Raw genomic sequence first — 11,370 nt, forward strand, 5'->3', positions numbered from 1 at the left:
AGCTTCTCCTCCAAATTCAGGGTTGCGTTTTCATTCTGAGCTATTGTCTTCACAAAATTTGCTACTCTTTGAAACTATCTTGTTTACACATTGATTTGGCGCTCAACTCAGTAAGCATTTTCCTTTCTCTTTATCTAAAAGTATACCCCATCTCTCCCCTATTTTTCTTCCCTGCTTTATTTTTCTTACTGATACTTAAAGTGTGATATACTATTTAATCCACTTCTTTCTTTAGTTTGTTGTCTGTCTTTTCCACACTAGAAAATAGCTCTGTGGAGGCAGACATTTTTGCTTATTTGGGTCACTGCTGTATCCTGAGTGTCTAGCGGACACTTGACACATAGTAGGCCGTCAACAATGTTTACTGGAGAGCAGGATCTATTTGTTACTTGTCTGTCCCTCTTCAATTTGCTAATTGTCTGTCCGTCTTCACCAGCAGGTCAACACTACTTAAGCAGGCATTTTATCCCCTGTTCACTGTTGCATGTCACAACTCCATAAGGGTACTCAAGAAATATTTGTTCGCTTCATGAGTGGCACCCACTTCATAGGGATATTTGAAGATTCAAATGAGATAATCCCCATAAACTTGACACAAGTGCCATGCACACTGTAATAGTTTGGTAAAAATTAAGATGTGATTACTATTAAAAATTGAACTTTTGGCATCAAACCCATACAAACTCTTGTGCTTTCTTGATTTGGGCTTCAGAACCCAGGACATGTCATATTTGTACCCTAAGAATTTGCATCACCTTCTGGTTTACAGGAGTTCAGGCAAGATGGGGCCCCTTAAACTTTATCCTGATCTAGGAAATAATCTCTTTATTATTCTTTCATGGTAAAACACATCTTTTTTGTTGAGTCAGCCTGGAGTATTGAAGCTCAACTGTCAAGTGCTCTGTTAAATTACATCAAAATCTAGGGTTGAGCATTTCCCACCATCTAATAGCCCCCCAAGCCTTGGAAACCTGATTGGTTGTTTTGTTGGGGGGAGGCTGTGCTGGGTCTTTGTGGCTGTGAGGGCTTTTCTCTAGTTGCAGTGAGTGGAGGCTACTCTCTAGGTGCAGCTCAAACCTGTGTGTCTTGCATTGGCAGGCAGATTCTTTACCCTTGAACCACCGGGGAGACCTTGAGTTCACTCTTAAAAGTGGCATTTTAAAATGAGTTTGAAGTTTTATTAATTTGTAACCACCTGACAAAACATATGGCTAGATTTAAAGTAATACAATACAAGCTGAGTTCACAAGTTTGAAATTAAAGAAGTTAAAATTAAAGATGAAGCAAGCCGTGAAGTTCAAGTTCTGTTTAAGAGATCTTCTGTATCTTCTGGTACTCTGGTACTTCTGCTCCTCTTCTCCTGTTCAGATAATTTGAATTTGTTTTAATTATAGCATTTTGAAGAGTTCTCAAAATAAGAGCTGACCTTCATCTCTGTAATAGCAGACACAATTTATTTACCTTAAATTACAAGTTAGTGTATTTTGGAATTTTTCAATCACACATACAGCAAAACTTCTTCTATACAAAACTCAGCTATCCTGAAATCTCAGGGATACAAGGGGTGTTGGGCTCAAGACCATCAGAAAAAAAAAATTTAAAAGAGGCCTCTGGTTAGCCAAATAAATTTTGGAAAATGTATGCACTAAAGCTCATGCACTTTATTTAAGTGGCAACTCAGAATCTATTTTGGCCTTGTTGATTTAGCATTCTAAACTTACTGATTAAATGTTACATAAAAAGGAGGGAGTTTGAGATATTTCTTCAAAGTTATAATATTAATGTCATCAGTAAGTGATGAGCGACAGCTCATCAGCAGTGAAGGAGGCAACCAAACCAAGAACCAAGAACCAATCAGTAAAACTGCCTATATGAAGTAGATACTTGACAATTCATTGCAAGGACAACATCCCAAGAGCTGTCACTGTGTTTCAGCTAATCTTCACAATGAGAAAGCTGAGTCATCAAAGAAAGATAAGTTAGGTTCAGAACACTCTGTGTACAAATGGAGAGAAGTGTTTAGCCAAACAGAAAATTAAGCTATTCGGAGTTATTCATTCAGCAAATCTTTACTGAATGTTTTTATTTATGTGCCAAATACTGTGCTAGGTAGGTCTTGGGAACACACAGCAGTTCTGACTCTCAAGAAACTCACATTTTAAGTCAGGTTTCTAAGTGTGGTCAGGGAACCCCTAGGTCCATAAGATCCTTCCAGGCTATGTTCAAGGTCAAAGTTGTTTTATTATTAATACATACTAAGATGGCATTTGCTTATTTCCCACTGTTTTGGCACTTTCACTTATAATGCAACAGTAATGGTGAGTACGACTGCTATTTCAGCTTGTAACTGAAATAGTTGCTGGTTCTTTAGCACGAATCAAGACAGTGGCACCAAACCTACTAGTCATCAGTGAAGAAAAACACAGGCGCAGTAAAAAAACAAAAACAAATGAAACCCCTGCCACTGTCACTGTAGAATGTCCTTGACAAAGGAGGAACAAATGATTTTATTAAATTTCAACTTGGAATATATCTTTTTAATATTCTGTGTTATGAAATGGAAGTTATGCATGAATCACTTTTGCTGCCTGTCGAAGTATGATGGCTGTCTAGAGGAAAAACACTTGTGGAATTGCTGGAGTTACAAGCTGAAATAGCTACTTTTTTAGTGGTACAAAATTTTCACTTGGTGATTGACATACAAACTGTACAAAGTTGGATATTTGGCAGAAGTTTTGTCAGAAGTGAGAAACGTGTGCTTATCACTTCAACAAAACTAACTATGGTGTTGGTTGCCAGTAATGCAATGTGAGCTTTCAGATGAAGCTTTGAGTTCTGGAAAACTAGAATTTGCAGCTTCCTAAGAATAAAAGACTTGTCTGATGAGAATGGTATCAGGAAGTTGGGTCTTTTAATAGATATATATTATATAATGAAATCATCAGATTAGAATGATGTGTACCTACCTATCAGTGAACCTATCTTTTCCAAATTATCAAAATGTATGTTAGAAAAATCATACATGATTAAAAAAATGCACTCAAAGTGAAGAATAAACCAAGTGGTCTTGTATGTAACAAAATACAAAAATTTCATTGATTTGCTTTCAGATTACACATTGAAAGTAAACTTTGAGAATCTACCATATGTCAAGTTTTAGCATAGTATCAAAGAAGAATATCCACAATTACCTGAAAAGGTTATAAAAATAGCTCTCCCTTTCCAACTATCTATGTGAAACTGGATTCTCCTCATATACTTCAAGCCAAAACAATTTATCACAACATACCAAATGCAAAGGCATATAGGAGAGTCCATTGTAAAAATGTATGATAATGCCATTTTCTCTCTGAAATATTTGTTTTGAAAAATATAATTTTCATAAAAATATGTTCTTAGACATTAACATCTAATGTTTATTATTATTATTTTAAATGAACTGGTAAAAATATTTTAATAATTTCCCAATTTTAATTTCTAATACAATAAATATCAATACTGATATCCACATTTACAGAAGCTCTTCAGGGTCCTTAATAATTTTTAAGAGTAAAAATCAGCCTCAGTCCAAAAACCTTAAGAATCAATGGTCTAGGGGTTTCCCTGGTGGCTCAGTGGTAAAGAAGCCACCTGCCAATGCAGGACATGCGTGTTCAATCCCTGATCTGGGAAGATGCAATATGCTGCCTGCCTTGGAGCAACTAAGCCCGTGTTCTACAACTACGGAGCCTGTGCTCTAGGGCTGGGGAGCCACAGCTAGTGAAGCCTGCGTGCCCTAGAGCCCAGGCTCCGCATCAGGAGAAGTCACTGTGATGAGAAACCTGTGCACCACAACCAGAGATTAGCCCCTGTTTGCTGCCTCTAGAGAAAAGCCCAGGCAGCAACAAAGGCCCAGTATAGTCAAAAACTAATTACTTAATTAAATCACTTTTTAAAAAAGAACCAGTGGCCTAAGAAGAAGACACAGACTTGTAAGTCACTAATTCTAACCTACTACTTTAAGGACTCTGATAGGAAGAAACACAAGATAACATGGGGGGCTAGAGGATCCAGTCCAGTCTTGGAGAGTCAGGGAAAGCTCCCTTGAGAAGGTTATCTGTATGCTAGGACTTGATGGGTGAAAAGTTGGCATAGTAAGAGGGGTACGATGTTCAGGATAGAAGGAGGAGCTTTTGCAAAGGTCCAGAGTAAGTGAGAGTATAGCTCATTTATGAATATCAAAGTTACTTTGTGGAACTAGAGACTAGTTTGTGATAACCTAGACTCTTCTGCTTACATTATCATTTCAATAAAATGAGCATTTATGTACAGTGAAGGATTAAAAATGAACTCTTTCAGGATGTGCTGTCCTCAGTCACTCAGTCATATTCCAACTCTTTGTGACCCCATGGACAGTAGCCCACCAGGCTCCTCTGTCCATGGGATTTCCCAGGCAAGAATAATGGAGTGGGTTGCCATTCCCTACTCGAGGGCATCTTCCTGACCCAGGGATTGAACCTGGGTCTTCTGCTAGGGCAGGCAGGTTCTTAACCACTGCACCACCTGGGAAGCCCCTAGCCCTAACCCAGAAGACTGTTTTGCTTATATCATCATTTCAGTTAAACAAGCATATATGTACAGTGAAGGGTTAAAGATGAACTCTCTCAAGACACATAATCCTAAGAAAGGTGGGAAAGCTGGAAATAGTCTCTGGCATACTGTAAATATTTATGGAAAGTTTAAAAGAACCACCTGAATAAATTGGCACAAATATTTAATTAGAAGTCATAATCTACATTCCATAATGTCTCTAAACATAAGCCAAAATTCAGACTATTTTTTAAAGTTTTTTGTGTTTAAAAGAATTCTAATGAGAGATTAATTTTAAAGTCTGATTTGATTTTGAAATATTACATGTTTAAGTTTAAAGTCTTATGTTCTTTAGAAATACTATTTTCATCCAGATCAGTGGTGGTTCTCTCATGAGCTCGGATCATATCCAACAGTGATTTCCTCTATAAGAGTCATAGATTGTAATGTCAGCTTCTCTACATCTTGGTGGCTTCTTTGCATATGGTCATGGTTTCCTGTTTTTCCGTTTCTGTTCTCTCTAATACTGTCTTCACATCACACTAAAGAAAGCCTTTCAATCAAATGCCCTGGAAACTTCCCCAGGAGTGAGGTTTTGGCAGAAGCCAAGGTAGGCGTGTGTCCCGAAGACCAGTTAATCAGCAACTCTAAGACGTATGTTCACACTCAAAGCCCCTGGTCTATCCTATGGGTTATTCATGAGCTGGAAGAGAGCTTCTGAGAGTAGATTTTTCTCTTTTTTGTAGGAGTTCAGAAGAAGCAGAAACAAATATTTCTGGCTCAGAGGTTAGGCTCAGTATAACTGGTATCTTGGAACAGAAAGCCACCCGCAATCACGTGACTGCCGTCTTTGGTTGGCAGGCTGCTGTTACGTATTATAGAATTAGGATTCACTGTCAGGAAAATGCAGTGGCCAAGGCTGTATTGCTACACTTCACAAACCTTGTTGGAAGGGCTCTATTTATTTAGACACATTTCTGGGGCACTCCAGAAAATATTTAGTTAGCTTCTGTTTGTTAGTCTACTTGCAGGTTGCTTTATCCATATGTCTTCTGCGTTATATGTTGCATATTGTTTTGTTTATTTGTCTATCTTTTGTGGCTCCTCAGAATCTTAAAGGACAAAATAATACAACCATGGGTGGTTTATACTGTGGCATTTTTTATAGTGTATTATACTTTAAGGAAGGGCTTCCCAGGTGGCTCAGTGGTAAAGAATCTGCCTGCCAATGCAGGAGACATGTGTTCAATCTCTGGGTTGGGAAGATCCCCTGGAGAAGGAAATGGCAACCCACTCCAGTATTCCTGCCTAGGACATCCTCTGATCAAAGGAGCCTGGCAGGCTCCAGTCCATGGAGTTGCAAAGAGTCAGATATGACTTAGCAACTAAACGACAGCAATACTTTAAGGTATTATCAAAACAAACCAAAAAAGCCAGCCCGCTACCCAGGAGTGGAGGGCCCCCCTTGGCCTCTCCACTGCTGCTGGCTGCCCTAAAAAAACAAAAAAGCAACAAAAATACGTCAAATCAGCAAAACAAGGTAATTTAAAAGTAAGATCAACTCTGAAACTGTGGTGTGTGCGTGCTCAGTCACTAAGCTGTGTTCGACTCTTCGTGACCCCATAGACTGTAGCTCACCAGGAACTTCCGTCCATTGGATTTTCCGGGCAATAATACCGGAGTGGGTTACTATTTCCTCCTCTAGGGTATGTCCCCAACCCAGGGATTGAACCGGAATCTCCAGAGTCTCCTGCATTGGCAGGCAAATTGAGACAAAAAGAGGTAAGGTAGCTTGTCTAATACACACAGCTAATAAAAGGTGGGGTTGGATGGAAGTCAGGCAACCTTAACCTAAACTCATAGGATTAACCTCTATGCCACACTTGGACAAAATGTTAGTGAAGTTTCTAGAGATGATATATATTTAGGTAACATGACATTTTTCCATCAAATATGATGATTGAATATTTAATAATTATTTTTTAGGATGAGAAGTCAGATTCCAAATATTGGTCTATCTTCCTCACTCTCAGTAATCACTTATTGGAATCATCTCACTGGTGATGGTGAGAGGAATGGTGGATCAAAATCTCAGGGGGCAGCACATGTGGCTCAAAGATTAGCACATTGGCCTTGAGAATGTTAACCTGACCTAAGTAGTCCCCTCTTGCTCACTGTGTGCCCCTGTTTAATGCAACTGTCATGATTAAGGTAACATGCTTTTCCAGATCAAATCAGAAACTTCTTTTACAGTTACGCCTTGGTTTGGTTTGGTTTATTTGTAATCCTGATGATTAATACATTTTGAAATTTCAAATGCTTAAAAAGCAGTCGATTTTTGTATTTGCCACAGGAGGGCATTCAGTTTAAAGGGTTGCGAAACGACAGTACAGTCATGATGCCCCAGGTTATAATAATATCTATCAGTGGTAGTCCCAGTGACCTACCTGCGCCACAGCTTTGCATCCTGGAAAACAGAAGCATGGAGATTCAGAGAGACAATGTTTCTGAAGCCTGCTACAAACCGTGAAGGGAGTACAAATGCCGGGTACATGTGGACTGTTTTGACTCGGGTTTGCATCCCATGCTCCTTTGGTTCTGGCAGATTCTCCACACTTTCTACTGCCAGTTGGATATTTCTTATGTCACGTCCATCTTCTCACTCCCTGGTATGGATGAAGACACGGTGATTCAAGGGCATTCAAGATGCCATCCCACTCCACACTGAACCTGTGCCATTCACAGTTCTTTCAGCTGCCTTTTGTCCAGGGAACCTTCCTTATCCTCTAAAAAGTGTTTAAGATGCCATTTCTCTCCTTTCCCTGGACTTCTGTATCTGCACTTCTTCCCATCTGGAAAGTAAGCTCTCTGAAGGTAGGGACCAAGCATGCTTTTCTCATCCTGGCCTCCTGGGGATCTACAACAGTATCTGGCACATGGTAGATGGTTATTAAAGGCATGCTGACTGAATGAATGTATGAGTGACTTAATAAAGGGTTAACCCTTTTCTGCACTGATATCAAAACTTGGAAAACTTTCTTTTGTGCTGCTTGTCTATATATAATTTACCTTTTCCCCCTATCACTTTTAAAAACTTCTTATACATACACACAGAAAGAACCCATCTCTGAAGTAACAAATCCATAAGCAACAATGGAATTCTGAACAGAACCAAACTCCTTTCAGAAATGGCAAAACTTGAATACCATCTATTGGGAAATTGGATACTTGCTGACTGGGGATTTGAGAGAGATGGCCCATGGTTTTCCAAAGGGCAATTTTGATTGTATTGCTATTTTAAATCCCAGTGGTTTTCAGGTGTTCTTGTCCAGCTCCAACCTTTTAGAGGGTGAACACCGTGTACCCTGACTGTACTCTCTGAGAAGCACGAAGACATCGTGATACTGGGTCAGACAGTTTCATAAGCAGCCCCATTCTCCCCACGAGCCAGCCCACAGCGTGGGCAGGACTGGGGCACCACCATGCAGGATGCCAGACTCCATGGGAGCTTCCAGACAGGCGTGGCACCAGGAGTTAGGTTCCCACAGTGTTACTTGTGCTAACCAATTACCACCAGTTTAGTGGCTTGAAACAACACACACGTATTATTTTACAGCTTTAGGGGTCAGAAGCCCTAACATCAAGGTGTCAAGCAGAGGTTCGTTCCTTCTGGAGACTCAAAGAGGAGAATCTACTTCCTTGCCTTTTCCAGCTTCTAGAGGCTACCATGTTCCTTGGCTTGTGGTCCCCTTCCTCCATCTTCAAAACTAGCAGAGACCTTCACGTCTCAAACTGTCTCTCTCACTTGCTCTCTCACCTCATCACATCTGTCTTCCGTCATTACATCTTCTTCTCTAACTCAGACACTCCTGTCTCCCTCTTATAAAGACCTTTGTGATTATACTGGGCCCACTTGGGCTTCCCAGGCGGCGCTAGCAGTAAAGAATGCTTCTGCCAATGCAGGAGACGCAAGAGAACCAGGTTCAACCCCTGGGTTGGGAAGATCCCCTGGAGGAAGGAAATGGCTCCAATATTTTTGCCTGGAAAATTCCATGGACAGAGGAGCCTGGCGGGCTACAGTGCATGGAGTCACAAAGAGTCAGACATGACTGAGCATTTACACACCCAGATAATTCAGGATCATCTCCCCATCTCAAAATTCTGAACGTAATCACCATCTGCAAAGTCTTTTTTGCCAGGAAAAGTAATATAGTCACCCGTTCTGGGAATTAAGATGTGAATGTTTTGGTGGTGGGGGGCATTATTCTGCCGACTGCCCCCACCCCACCTGCTTTGTTCCTAAGTGGCCTTCAGGGCCTCCCAGCTCCCAAGGCTGAGCACATTCACAGGCTTCTGGAGGCCTCCTGCCACCTCCTTCTGAGTTTTCCTAGTCCTCCCATCTGGATGCCTTCTTCTCCCTTCACGTTCCTTTGAGCAACCTGGACCTTCTTAGTCTGTGACCCTATCGCATATGCTGAAAGGGGGCATGCGTTTTGTACAGGAGACTGCTTGGAGGGTAGTGGATGCTACGGTTAACTCTCTCCTTTGTTCTGTAGCCTTAAGCTAATGCACAGAGAGCAACAGCGTTCCTTTCTGCTTCCTTTCACCACGTCGGAGTGTTCATTTGTTCCTTTCCTGACTGACCTGAGTCAGGAGCCAACCCTGTGCCCTCCTAGGGCCTAGAACACTGCGGCAGATTGTGGGTGCTCAGCTGTAGCTGATGGTGTTCAGCAGAGGACACGTGAGCCACTTCTTGTGGGCCTGGGGCCGTCTGGAGGTTTCCCCCACAGTCCGCAGACAGCACCGCTCACCCCTACCCCAGAGCACCTCTGCCAGGGAGGCATGGCTTCCCTGACCGTAAGCTGCTTGGGTCCAGCTGTAGAGACGACAGTTGTCTCTGAGGAGGGGTCTTTGCCTGTGGCCCAGGAAGGGAGTATGCATTTATGTCTGTCTGCAACTTCCCACCTGCGCAAGCCGGCTTCTTATTGCTTTGCTGTTTGCTATGAGCCCGGTGGTTTTTCTGCAGTGCCAGCTGAGGAGCTCTGTCTCCAGGCAGCCTTGGCTATTTCCACTATAATTCTGTTCCCCTCAGGATGCCATCCTCTGCGTGTGTTGGTATGACTCACTTGGCGCTTGTAATTGGTAAGAGCCTGAGCTTAATGAAAAGGCACCAGACGAGAACTTCCCAGCCTCCTTTTCAGCCACTCCCTGGGTAGGCCTTACCTCAGCACAGGCAGAATCCTACCTCCAGCCATCAAGAAATGCATAAGTAAGAACTGTTTACTTGTCATACAGTAGCTAGGTAAAACTTGGGGCTGAGGTTGAAGTGGGTTAAAGGTCAGGGTAGATGAGGGAATAAAAGCGTGAAATCAAACTTTCTGCTGTTACATACTCAGAATCTATTGGGAAGAAAGAGAGGTTACCAAGTCATTATAAAATTCTGCAAAATCTTCTCTCAGTAAAATGCTGTGGAGTTGAGGAAAAATAAGTGGATATATACCTCCCAGTCTTTATCTGGATAAATCCAAATAATTAAGAATAAAGTCTTAGAGTTCTAGAAAATCCCTGGGAGAATTTTTCTTATATAATCTCAGAGCAAAGGCCATTCTAAATATAACATAGGACTCATAAAGTATAAATGAAAAAAATAGTTAAATTTAACTACATAAAAAATATTCTCCACGGCCAAGGGCTTTAATACATAGAGTCAAAAAACAAGTGTCAAACTGATAAAAAGATATTTATAAATCATATTATAGAAAAAAGCAAAGTTCCTTAATGTGCAAAAGAATACACACAAATCAATAAGAAAAACACGAACCATACAATAGAAAAATCGGCAAAGGGTATAAGGAGACAGTTCATAGACAATGAAATGCAGAAGACCCTTAAACATGTGAAAAGATGGTCCATCTCTCTTATAATAAGAGAAAAAATTTTAAATCAGTTCATAAAAGCTGAAAACAAAATGTAACAATGGAACTTATCTATGTATTTAGTGGCATAATATATTAAAAGGAATTAATTCAAGTGACTTTAAAACTGTATCCCTGTGGCATATATCTAATAACAAGAAAATTGCAAAAAAAAAAAAAAAAATCCTAAATTGCTTTCAGTAATCCCATTGATATTAGGAGAATTTTTATTGTCATTCTGAGAGTGTGATCTACAAATTATAAAATAAAACAACAACAACAAAAAACATTTCTGTGTTTTTGGCAACTGGGAATTTTGGTTCTCTAGTATGATACATTCTAAGAAAAAAGTAATTGCAAAAAACTTGAATTGCCTTTAGTAATCATTGTTGGGAAAAATGTTCCATTTTGACCCGGCATTACTGTGAGTATAACTCGTATGTATAATCACTGTTGGGAAAAATGTTCCATTTTGGCCCGGCATTACTGTGAGTATAACTCGTATGTATAATCACTGTTGGGAAAAATGTTCCATTTTGGCCCGGCATTACTGTGAGTATAACTCGTATGTATAATCACTGTTGGGAAAAATGTTCCATTTTGACCTGGCATTACTGTGAGTATAACTCGTATGTATAATCACTGTTGGGAAAAATGTTCCATTTTGGCCCGGCATTACTGTGAGTATAACTCGTATGTATTTCCAGATACAGAAATGAGAAATTATCTGCTTGTCTAATTCTATCACCTTTGGTGTCTTTGAGAACTGAAATTTTTGGTGTAAGACAAAGGAATTGCAGATGTAAAATTGAGGTTAAGCAAAATCTCCAGTCCTTCCTGAAATGGCAATATTGGTATGAACTTATATTTGATCTTGAAAAAAATG

Source organism: Bos mutus, chromosome 20 (genome assembly GCF_027580195.1).
Source record: "Bos mutus isolate GX-2022 chromosome 20, NWIPB_WYAK_1.1, whole genome shotgun sequence".
Lineage (NCBI taxonomy): Eukaryota > Metazoa > Chordata > Mammalia > Artiodactyla > Bovidae > Bos > Bos mutus.